Source organism: Cebus imitator, unplaced genomic scaffold (genome assembly GCF_001604975.1).
Source record: "Cebus imitator isolate Cc_AM_T3 unplaced genomic scaffold, Cebus_imitator-1.0 Scaffold190, whole genome shotgun sequence".
NCBI lineage: Eukaryota > Metazoa > Chordata > Mammalia > Primates > Cebidae > Cebus > Cebus imitator.
Window position 1 is genome coordinate 1,783,302 of NW_016107505.1, and position 11,910 is coordinate 1,795,211.

General features: G+C 36.8%; 1 long non-coding RNA gene and 1 other non-coding gene across 2 annotated transcripts; one reads left to right on the forward strand and one right to left on the reverse strand.

Moving 5' to 3' along the window:
* The first annotated feature begins 7,830 nt into the window (after nucleotides 1-7,830).
* Nucleotides 7,831-11,910, forward strand: LOC108316684. The gene is made up of 2 exons (XR_001830403.2): nucleotides 7,831-8,293; nucleotides 8,360-11,910. It is a non-coding gene; the product is annotated as an uncharacterized LOC108316684 (long non-coding RNA).
* LOC119473868 lies at nucleotides 10,751-10,859 on the reverse strand. The gene has a single exon (XR_005203118.1). It is a non-coding gene; the product is annotated as a U6 spliceosomal RNA (small nuclear RNA).

Sequence of the window (11,910 nt, forward strand, 5' to 3'; positions counted from 1 at the left end):
AACATGAAATTCAATTAATGGATGACATAACTTTTGTCACCTAAACTGGAAGGAAACTTATGACCTAAAACAAGATAGAAAGATCTACTGTCTGTCGTCCATTATCTATCTATGGTTAAAAGACTAATCTGTGTCACTTCAAAATAGCAGTCTTGATTCCTCAGCATGAAAACCACTTAACAAGGTCCCAATGCTTTCCTTTGTTCTAAAAGAATACAGAGAATCCCTGCTATATTTGAATGTGTGAGAGCTAAATGTACAAGTCTAATAACAAAGGTGTATTTTCTTATTGAGGACACTTCCCAGAAAGATTAAAACATTAAAAATTATAAAAATCCAATTATTTTCACTCTATAGGTCCTACTTTATTCAGGTCCACATAAACTAGTAAGCCCTTAAAAATCTCATAGGCACTCAAATAGCCAACGAAAGAGACTGCTGGAAAAACAGAGTCCTGGCAGTTGTACCTCTATGTCCCTAAGCACTATCTAAACATCTTTCTTCCTTTGGGTTCCCACTTCAAGATACCACTTATGAAGGGCTCCATGGCAGTTTCCAATCTTCAAATCTTCAGCCTATGAAAGCACAGGTTCCTGAAAGGATGGCCTCAAATGACCAGGAGTGGGAGCGCTCTATATCCCTGCTCCTGAATAACAGCCTAACTGGAGTCTCTACTAACTACCAGAACAGACACACCTCCAACTACCCAGGATGGAATTAGATGATACGACATTTCTGTCTGCTGTAGAGACTCCTTCCAGTGTCTCCAAATGTTTTAGCATCTTACAGCAAAAATGTTCAGGTTTGTCAGTTCTTGATTTAAAAAGAGCACAGCAATCTGTTTAGAGCTTCCTTGAACCCTCTATTTTAATGTGCCTTTGTAGATGAATTCTCAATATCTTGTGTCCTTCATCTTTATAATTTATCGGACTTGTCATAAACCCCAGTATTCTAATCTCTTATTGAATAATCCGTATCCAGTGTCATTTCTCTTCAAACTTGTTCTTCCCTGGCTCTTTCCATTCTTAGCCATTTCCATTGGGTTCACCAGCTAATTCCATTTTCATTCTATCCACTGGGTGCACCATACTCACTCCCCCTTTGTATTATTAAAACACAGGCCAGGCCAGGTGTGGTGGCTCACACCTGTAATCCCAGCACTTTGGGAAGCCGAGGCAGGCGGATCACCTGAGGTCAGGAGTTTGAGACCAGCCTGACCAACATGGAGAAACCTCGTCTCTACTAAAAATACAAAATTATCCAGGCATGGTGGCTCATGCTTGTAATCCCAGATAGGAGGCTGAGGCAGGAGAATCGCTTGAACCCGTGAGGGTGAAGTTTGTGGTGGGCCAAGATTGTGCTATTGCACTCCAGTCTGCCAACAGGAGCGATACTCTGTCTCAAAAACAAGAAACAATAGCAAAAAAACATGCCAACAGAATTAAAAAAGAAGGAAGAGTATTGGGCTTTAAAACTAGTTCAGATCTCATTTCTACCACTTTGTATGTCCAAAAAAAGGCATCCTAATCTCTTTGAGTCTCATGTTCTCTATCTAGAAAATCACTTGACCAGAATGTTCAACACAGATGGAAGTACTAGAAGATATTTTAATTAGTTCTAAGATTCCTTAAATTTCTGTAATTCTGTGTGCTTTTGGTTCTGTCTATAGGAAAATTGGGAACACATAGCCAGCAGAATTTGAAAATGTAACAAAAGAAACATCAAGGAAGAAAAGTCATGGAAAAAGAAAAAAATAAAAATAAAAAAGCGTTATGGAAGTAGGTAGAAATACTAGCCTAAAGGGAAAACAAAACTGGGAAGTTAAATAATTTCTCTCTAAGACTTGCCAAAGCTTGGTTTTGTAAAACTTCCAGTCCTATGGCCAAACCTTTACTCTGCCCTAATGGCTTTGATGGTTAATTTAAAAAAAAAAAAAAAGAAAAAAGATGCTGGTTACCACAAAAATTGTCACATTTATTAGGACAAACTCAAGGACTAACTCATTTCTAACAGTAACCTAAAGTGAGAGTTTAACGTATTTAAACTCATTAATTTAGATGTTAATTAAAATAATCTGATTAATCTTATTCAGACCTATACCTTGATCAAAGTGCTGCACAGATCTCTATCTGTGCTGAGGAGCAAGAGAAAAGATTTGAAAGCCAGATAGGCTGATGGTCAAACTATGAGCCAGCTACTTTGTAAACTATGGAATCATGATCCAATTAATCAACCTCTTTAAACCACAGTTGCCTATTTAATAAACAGTAGGTTATAAGAAAACATGTTGTGAGGGCTTTATGAGATAAATGCATAGCACATAATAGGGTATTTAGCCCAGAATACAACACTCAATAGATATTAGTTTCTTCCATCTATATTTTCTTTTCTTTTTTTTTTTTTTGGAGACGGAGTTTTGCTCTTGTTACCCAGGCTGGAGTGCAATGGCGCAATCTCGGCTCACCACAACCTCCGCCTCCTGGGTTCAGGCAATTCTCCTGCCTCAGCCTCCTCAGTAGCTGGGATTACAGGCACGCGCCACCATGCCCAGCTAATTTTTTGTATTTTTAGTAGAGACGGGGTTTCACCATGTTGACCAGGATGGTCTCGATCTCTTGACCTCGTGATCCACCCGCCTCGGCCTCCCAAAGTGCTGGGATTACAAGCATGAGCCACCGCGCCTGGCCTCCATCTATATTTTCTTAATGTAATTTTTTAAATCTGTAAAATCCTACCTGACTGCAGATTCATTAGAACTTCCAGAATCTATTAAAGGGAAAGGTAAAACGCATTTTAAATCAATAAAGTATAGAATATTAAAACCATAAGAAAGTACAGTGATGCATGCCTGTAATTTCAGCTATTTGGGAGGCTGAGGAAGGAGGATCACTTGAGAAATCCAGAAGTTTGAGACCAGTTTAGGAAACATAGCAAGACTGTACCTTCATTAAAAAAAAAGTATGCACAGTTGTGTACATGATTTAGATCATTTTTCTTTAAAGTGTAGGACTGATGCTTTGTTACAAAGCATTCATTTGGGAGCATAACTGGGACCTTATTAGAATTAATACAGATTATACCTATTGGTGTGTAATTAATGCAGTAAGAACTCTTTCTTCCCTTTATACTTATCAATGCAAGAAATAAATTTATTAAAATTTGATATATACAAGTGAACTGCAGTATACAAGTCATCTTAGACAAACCCTATGAGATTTACTGAAAATGGTATTGTTATCAGAACAATACCATTGTGGGATGAGTGACCAGTGTCAGAGCATGATTTCTGAACCAAAATATGAAGGGCAGTTAAAACAGAGTGTACCGCAGTTCCTTTATCCACGACATGTGGAAAAGACATACTTGCCATGTTTTTCTTTGCTCTCACACCACAAAAACAATCATCAACAAAGAAGGCTTCCATGATCAAACGTGTGGAGGGTTTTTCCCCACCAACAAGCAAGCGATCATTTCTGCAGATGACACAAGCTGGGTGTCATCTAATTCGGTTCTCATACTCTGTCTGCAGATAGCATCAGATTCCACGGGTAAAGGGCTCAGTCCCATGAGACTGCCTCCCTACATCAGATTTAAGTCTGAAACTCCAGAACTTCTGACCAACTGGGTTCAATTGAGGTTCCCAGGACTCCTTCTTTGGGTTAAATTGAATTGCTGGAATGGCTCAAAGTACTCAGGGAAACACATTTACCAGTTTGCTATGAATGACATTACAAAAGGTACAGATTAAGAGATGCAAAGTGTGGGGGAAGTGGGACAAAGATTCCTTGCCCTCCCAGGACACACCATCCTCCAGGAACCTCCATGTATTCAACGAACTAGAAGCTCTCTAAGCCCAGTCCCTTTGGGTCTTTATGAAAGCTTCATTACATATGCACCACTGATTAAGTAAATCACTCCACACTGCATATGCTGTTCACCCATTAGTCATCAACACAGCCTCCTTCTGTTGCCAGCCATCAACATCATTAAGGCCTGAAGATCCAGGGTCACTCACAGCTCATGATTTTCTGACTTAGATTCAAGGGGTGCATAGTGGCCTAACACTGCATTACAATGCCTACATCATTCACCTCACATCATCTCATTTCACAGGCATTGTATCACTTCACATCATCACAGGAAAAAGGGTAGGAACCATAACAATATATTTTATTATGAGTTATTGTTAATTTCTTACTGTGTTTAATTTATAAATTAATACTATCATATATGTGTAGAAAAAATGGTATGTGATTCAGTACTATTTGTGGTTTCAGGCATTTACTGGGAGTCTTAAGATGTATCTCCTACATTTAAGGGGAAACTACTGCACTCATTTTTTTGAACACAACACAGCCTCCCTAGCTCTGCAGTTAAAACTGTTCAGGTTAGGATAAAACGACTTATCACCAGAAGCCAGCAAAACATAGGAATCAGACCAGGAACAAGGATCCTTGCAAAAACCTTCCAGCTGCCAGAGGAGAAGAGCTCAAGAGAGATCGGTATGTTACTCTAACACTCTTCTGGGGAAGGTGCTGGGTGGTTTACTCAGCTGTAGCTATATGCTCAGCTCTACATATAACAAGGCCCAAATTCACCTGCCATTTTACCTCCCACAGAAAGAACCACTGGAAAGATCACTCCTTTAAGAGCTTATCCACTCCGAATCACACCTCACCTTCAGAGAGAAGCTTAAGAAACACTGGGGAGGGGTGGCAGGCTGCCAGGCAGTACTATCTGATGTGAAAAATATATCAAAAGAAAACTATCAATGCCCTCTTGCTACCAGAATGTGCCAATGCTTTCCCCTCTCTCTAGTAGGAGAAAAAAGAAAATCTTTTTTTAACCTCATATAAAGCAAAATTGTGTGATTTCCTTGCCATCCCTCATGACAGAGAATCTAGTGATAGGTAAGTCATGTCATCATAATACAGACTGTTTTTAGACTCATCCCTTAAAGGAAGAGGATCAGTGAGGAGCATGGGTATTTACCTATAGCATTCACCGTCTGGTATTGTTTCCAACTGAAAGCATATATGGAAGACTTTGTGATTCCAGTTTTATAAAGTACAACCTCTTGAACTTGTTCCCTTCCAAGGAACAGAGAGTCTATCTGAACCCACCCCATAAACCGAGATGTTCCAGTTTGTGCTGTGTGGTAATGCATGGTGTCATTTTCCTTAACCCTTTCCATTATGTGGCAAATATCTACACAAATCATGTTTTCTAAATATGTAAAGCACATGTCATCAGATCTTATGATAAAAAGAAAAACCAAAAGGACAAAGTATATTGTAACCACATTCAATTACTATAGAACTTTAATTTTTTAACTAGTCAAAAATATATCCACTGTGTTATTTCAACTATATGACTCTTCTGAAAAAAGTAAAACTATGAAGATAGAAAAGATCAGTGGTTGGAGTTGCTAGGAAGAAAGGGAGAGATTAACAGGCATAGTATTGAGAATTTTTAGGGCAGTGAAACTGTTCTGTCTATAATATTAAAATAATAGATACATGTCATTATACATTTGTCCATGTTCACAGAATGTACAGTATTAAGAATGAAGCCTGATGCCAACTATGAACTTGGAATGATTGTGTCAATGTAGGTTCATCAGTTGCAACAAATGTACCACTTTGGTGGAAAATACTAATAGTGGGAAAGACCATGCATGTGTGGGGAGGCATGGAAAATAATTAGAAATCTCTGTACCTCATCTCAATTTTGCTGTGAACCTAAAACTGCTCTAAGAAATAAAGTTATTGATCTAAAAAAGATACTAATTATCTATGCATCCCAGGATTTCCAGAACAAAAACTATAATGAAAAATAAAAGATATTCATTTAACCTGTTATATTTAAGCAAGACATGGTGACCCCCAAATTGGAGATCATTAAAGACCAAAGTAATAACATGTAGGCATTATTTCTCAAATTGAAGTATATAAAATATGTAAAACAAATAAATTTAATTGCATGCTCAGGCAAGAAAATATTGATAAAATGATCAAATATTTTATCTTATTTCACAATTCTAAATGGATTTAGCGCAATATGAAAACTAGATTATTCAGGTAATAAAAGACCATTTTTCTAATTTTAACTCAGAAATTATTAGGCTTATTTAACAATTTTACTGAAAGGCTAATGAGATAAGGAGGACAGACTGTAATCACCTAATACTGCTATGGTAACTTATAAAGAAATACCTGTTAGTCACCAAAACTCAAAAAAGTAACCAGCATTGCAACTAAGGATGGATCATACAACAGAAACTAGCACCAAGTTACCTTATCTTATATTATTTGCTGTTAAAATGAAATTTTAAAACAACACCAAAAATTAAGTTTTGGCTAAAACTTTTGTGCAGAAAAGATTTCATATAGCAGGTAAAAGACTGACATCCTTAGAAAGGTCGTGTGCAAGGCTGGCCCCTTTGTGAGTGTTTAGGAAATTGAAATTGAGAGGGTTCCCACCATTCCCTGAGAAGAATGGCTCACTGTGTCTAAAGTGTTTATAGAAACAATGTGGTTACTCTAAACAGATGCTTTCCTTCTGGGAGTCTGGAATTTGGGTACATGTGAAGGAGAGTAACCTCCATTTAAAACACTTGGGTACTGAGTCCCTAATGACATCCTAGTACTGGTAGACATCACTGCACATGTGTTGCCAAAATTTGAGGCTGGGAGAATTAAGCAGATCCTGGGAACTCCACAGGAGAGAACTCCTGGAAACTTGTGCCTAGTTTCCTCCAGACTTGACCACATGGACCTTTCCCCTCTAATTTTCCCTGTACCTTTTCATTGTAATAAATTAAAGATCTGCAGCAAACTGACAAAAGAACAGAAAATCAAACACCACATGTTCTCACTCATAGGCGGGTGTTGAACAATGAGAACACATGGACAGAGGGAAGAGAGCATCACACACTGGGGTCTGCAGGGGGCGGGAACTAGGGGAGGGACAGTGGGGGGTCGGGAGTTGGGGAGGGATAACATAGGGAGAAATGCCAGATATAGGTGATGAGAAGGAAGGCAGCAAACCACATTGCCATGTATGTACCTCTGCAACAATCTTGCATGTTCTTCACATGTACCCCAAAATCTAACACGCAATAAAATATATATATATATATTTTAAAAAGATCTGAGTATGACTATTTTCTGAGTCCTGTGAGACCATCTAGTGAATCACCAAGCCTTGGGGTGGTCTTGGAAACCCTTGACACAAATGCATCATATAAGATTTTTATTAAGTTGATATATGTGACTGTCATGAGATGGTTATTTCACAGAATAACTTTCTGTAATCTGCTTTTTTATTATTTCTCCTTGATATTTGAGACTTGGAGATTCTTGTATTGCTGTATCTAATTGAATAAAGCCATAAAAGGAATAAATAAAACAATTATTTCAGAAAATAATGTGAAATGAGCAGCAATCCTAGTTTAAGCAGAATAAAAGAGAATCTTGATGATTGACAGTATGTTCTACAATATTAATGTTCCTTAAAAAAAAAAAAAAAAATGAAAGAGTAGTCAATTTCCTGCAACTCAATTGGGGCTTAATGTCTAACAGTTGTGCAGGCCAGATGCAGTAGCCCACACCTGTAAAATCGTAGTATTTTGGGAGGCTGATGCAGAAGGATTACTTGAGCTCAGAAGTTCCAGACCAGCCTGAGCAATATAGTGAGACCTCATCTAAAAAATACATACATATATACATACATACACACATACATACATACCTTAAAAAGAAAAATAGCTAAGCATGGTGGTGTATGCCTGTAGTCCCAGCTACTTGGGAGGCTGAGGTGAAAGGATCATTTAAGTCCAGGAAGCAGAAGTTGCAGGGAGCCAAGATTGCACAACTACACTCAAGTACTGGCAACAGAGGGAGACATTGTCTCAAAAATAAACAGATAAATCAATCAATAAATAATTATGTATCCAGCTAGATGTAACCACACATGACTACGGTCCCAGCTACTCAGGAAGAGGAGGTAGGAGGACTGAATAAGCCCAGATGTTCAAGGCTACAGTGAGCTGTAATTGTACCACTGAAAAGACACTGTATTCTAGCCTGGGCAACATAGAGAGACCCCATTTCTTAATTAATTATTTATTTAAGAAACATATAACTGGAGAAATCATCATTCAAGTAACTTGTATACCTGGAGAAAAACATATGACCACTGAATAAAGTACAACAGTTTACTACTGATCATAGAGTTCCTTTTACTTGCTTCTAATCTTTTTATTGCTTATAAAACTAGAGACATGGTTCTAGTTTTATAAGCAATTAAAGGCAGTTGATTAAAGAATTAATGAAGCAATTAAGGCAGTTCAATTAAGCAATTAAAGGCAGTTTATCACAGAACAAGTCAAAAAGTCAAAAGAACTGCATCCAAAGTGTAGGATGTGTTATTTGCTGCTCCCTGCAAATAGTGGATTTGGTCATTAAGAATCAGCAGGACTTTTAGTGTGTACATATGTAAGTGCAAGAGCACGTGTGTATATGTGCATGTACATGTGTATGTGTGTGTGTGTGTAAACTATGACAGATAAAACCATTTTTGCTTATGTAAGAATATGTAACATAACTTGTACTTCTCACAAAGGAATTGTTTTTCTGTCTTCTGCACTCAGTGGGTATCTCCAAAACATAATCTCCAATTTGTATGGGTGCACGCTGGTTCAATTTTACAGTTCTTATTGCCATTTACTTATGGTACAAGAAAGGGATTGTTGAGTTCCCAGTTCTAAAGATAGTTACTTTCTTAGTGACACAAATTAATACATAATACAGTTCACCCTTGAACAGCAAGGGTTCGAACTGCAGGGGTTTACTTATATGCAGCCTAATCAACCTGAAGATAATGAAGATGAAGACCTTTGTAAGGATCCACTTATGTTTTATGAAAAGTAAATATATTTTTTCTGATGATTTTCTTTCTAACAGCTTCATTTAAGAACACAATATATAATAATGCAGCACAAATAAAATAGGTTTTAATAGACTGTTTATGTTATCAGGAAGGCTTCCAGTCAATGGTGGGTTATTAGTAGCTAAGATGGGAAAATTAAAAGTTATACTCAGATTTTCAACTGCACAGAGATTAGATTCCCTGACCTCCACATGATTCATGGGTCAACTATTTACTAAATACAAACAATTTATTATAAAAATGAAACAGAAGATCCCTATGTATAACAAGTTCAATTTGTTATAATGTGACTATAGAGAAAACATAAAACATACCAACTTGACAATCTTTTTTCTTATTTATGCAAAAAATATTATACAGAAGTTTTGGGATTGTAATTAAGTAAATGATTTTTTTTCAATCAATACTGTTTCAGATTATAGATACAACTACCTTCTTAAATAACTCTGAATTCCAAACTAAAGAAGTTAAATTTTGAAAATTAATTTACATATATGTATATACACATATATATACTTGCAATTTACACATATTTTTAAACTGGTCTTTTTCCCATTAAAACTACCTTAATCTTACATCTTTCTTATCAAGAGTAGGACCAACAAGATAAATGAGAAATTTACTATCAGAAGTCTTACTTGTATTGAAGTGTCTTCTTTTTATGTTCCAAAATTTGGTGTCAAATTCTATGGTATAAAAACTAATAAATAAAATTGTTATTTTAATACTAAAATAAAAAATATTTACCAAACATCATAAGTTCTTAAACCATTTCAGGCAATATCAGCGCTAATAATAGAACTTTAATTTCTGTCCCATACACTTCAAAATTTTAAGCTTTACAAGTTTATTAACCTTTTAATTAAAGAAAAAAAAAGTGAAGTACTCATGAATGGAGGGAGCACAGCTTAGTAAATTAACTATAGTTAGCTGGAAATTGTGCACAGTGTCCTGCACTCAGAACAAGTCCTTGCTCTGTAACCAGTAGGTATTTGTGTTCAGACAAGTTGCTTCTGTTAGGCTCCATGGTTTCTTCTAAAAAATAAGGATTTTGCTGCCTTACTTCACTAGGTTGTTAGGAAGATGTAATGAGATTACATGCTTAAATGTTCAGAGAAATAGTAAAGCAATGGAATAATTTATTCTTGAACTTTATTGCTGAAACTATTTTGGAGTCCCAAATAAAGCTTGATGTTTGTTTTTCCATAGGTTCTAATATGTGAATGTTGCAGTTTTCATAAAATGTTATTAAGTGCTAATTTTATTAGTTGTATTTATTGTGGCTTGTAAATCAGGGCATTTTAGGTAATTCATAACTAAATTTATATATAAATATATGATTATCATTAAAATAGATAACATAACTGTCCCCTATTACTGAGCTCATCAATCACGCCAAGAGCAGAAAATTAACAGATGTCAAAACCTGGCTTGGACAACCACCACTCCTTCTCTACCTCCTCAAACTCTGAGCCAGCACATCTGTGCCAGGATGCTGAATCTCCATGGTCCGCTCCAACTAACAGACAAGAAAAAACCCTGCTTTCATTGTTTTTCAGGTTTATGAAGGAAATGCAAGTTGACATTTTCCCATTTCCAAGACATGTACTAATAACATATTTGCATGTAACATCCCATGTGTTACTCAGCTCTGTTCTCATTTCATCGATCACCATACATCAATAGTTATATAGTGATTATCACAATTTTAATATCGGGTATCTCCAATTTTGGTTTGACTCACACTGCTTCCTTGGAGCTGGTCAAAAAATAGTCAAATGACCTTCCAGGGTCATTGCACAATATGGAATGCTTTATGAATCTGTGTGCCATCCTTAGGCAGCAGCCATGTTCATGCTTATCTGCTCTGTATTGATCCAATTTTAAAGTATATGCTGCTGAAGCAAGTACAAAGCCCTGTTTTATACATGGATATTCATGAGTCATAGATGGCTCTGTTAAATCCAAATCACCTGCCTGAGATTCAGATAATTTTACTGAATGGCTTCCTATAAGGTAGAACTTTAAAATATATTTAAAACTTGAGGTAGATATGCAGGTAGCCTCGGAGATTTTTATTCTTGTACAAATGGATTATCTGCGGGGCCAACTGCAAGTTGGCTCCCACTGCTCTGTGGACAGGTAACATGGAACCTTCTGCTATCTAACCAAAGCTGCTGCACAGGATATAAAAAAGTCTCAACATACAAATCTGACAGCAAAAGGGAAAGGGAACTCTAATCTCTTCCTGCAACATTATCTGAACATCTCTGACTGGTGGGAACAATCTCAACTAATACTTGTTAGAGAAAAGACCAACAGGGGTCTCAAAGGATAACTTACCATGAAGGCCTAGGTTAAGTCTAGATAAGATGTGGGCTCCAAATAATGTTTTTAGCATAGAGGAAGCATCAGTTTGCCATTTGTGTGGGTAAAGCTAGAAGGCCTGGCTCCCACAGCAGGGTGCTGGGAACAATGGCTGAGCATAAGTACATAAACTAATAAACACCATAGCTTTGAACTGTATGTATGAATCACCATGAAAACTGAAGGGTCTGAATCAGTGAATGCATCCTTGTGGCAAAGGTCAATCATTATCAGGTTGCAGGACCAATTACAATGGCAACAATACAGCAAGTGAATCCATGGAAACAACAGAATAATTAGAATGGCCTTTTTCCCCATTCTGACTTGTAAAGAAAGATTTCCTTCCTTGGACTTAGAAAACACGTTAGGTTCTTGGAAAATTCAAAGAAGGAAGATACAGGAGATAGTCCCAGGTGACAATAAAAGATTTTCTGCTAAATTGAACATTTCAAGATCCAATAACTCATTAGAAAAGTCAGGCTAGGCATAGTGGCTAGCAGTTTGAGAGGCTGAGGCAGAAGGATTACTTATGCTCAGGAGTTCAAGACCATCCTAGGCAACATAGGGAGACCTTGCCTCTATAAAAAAAAA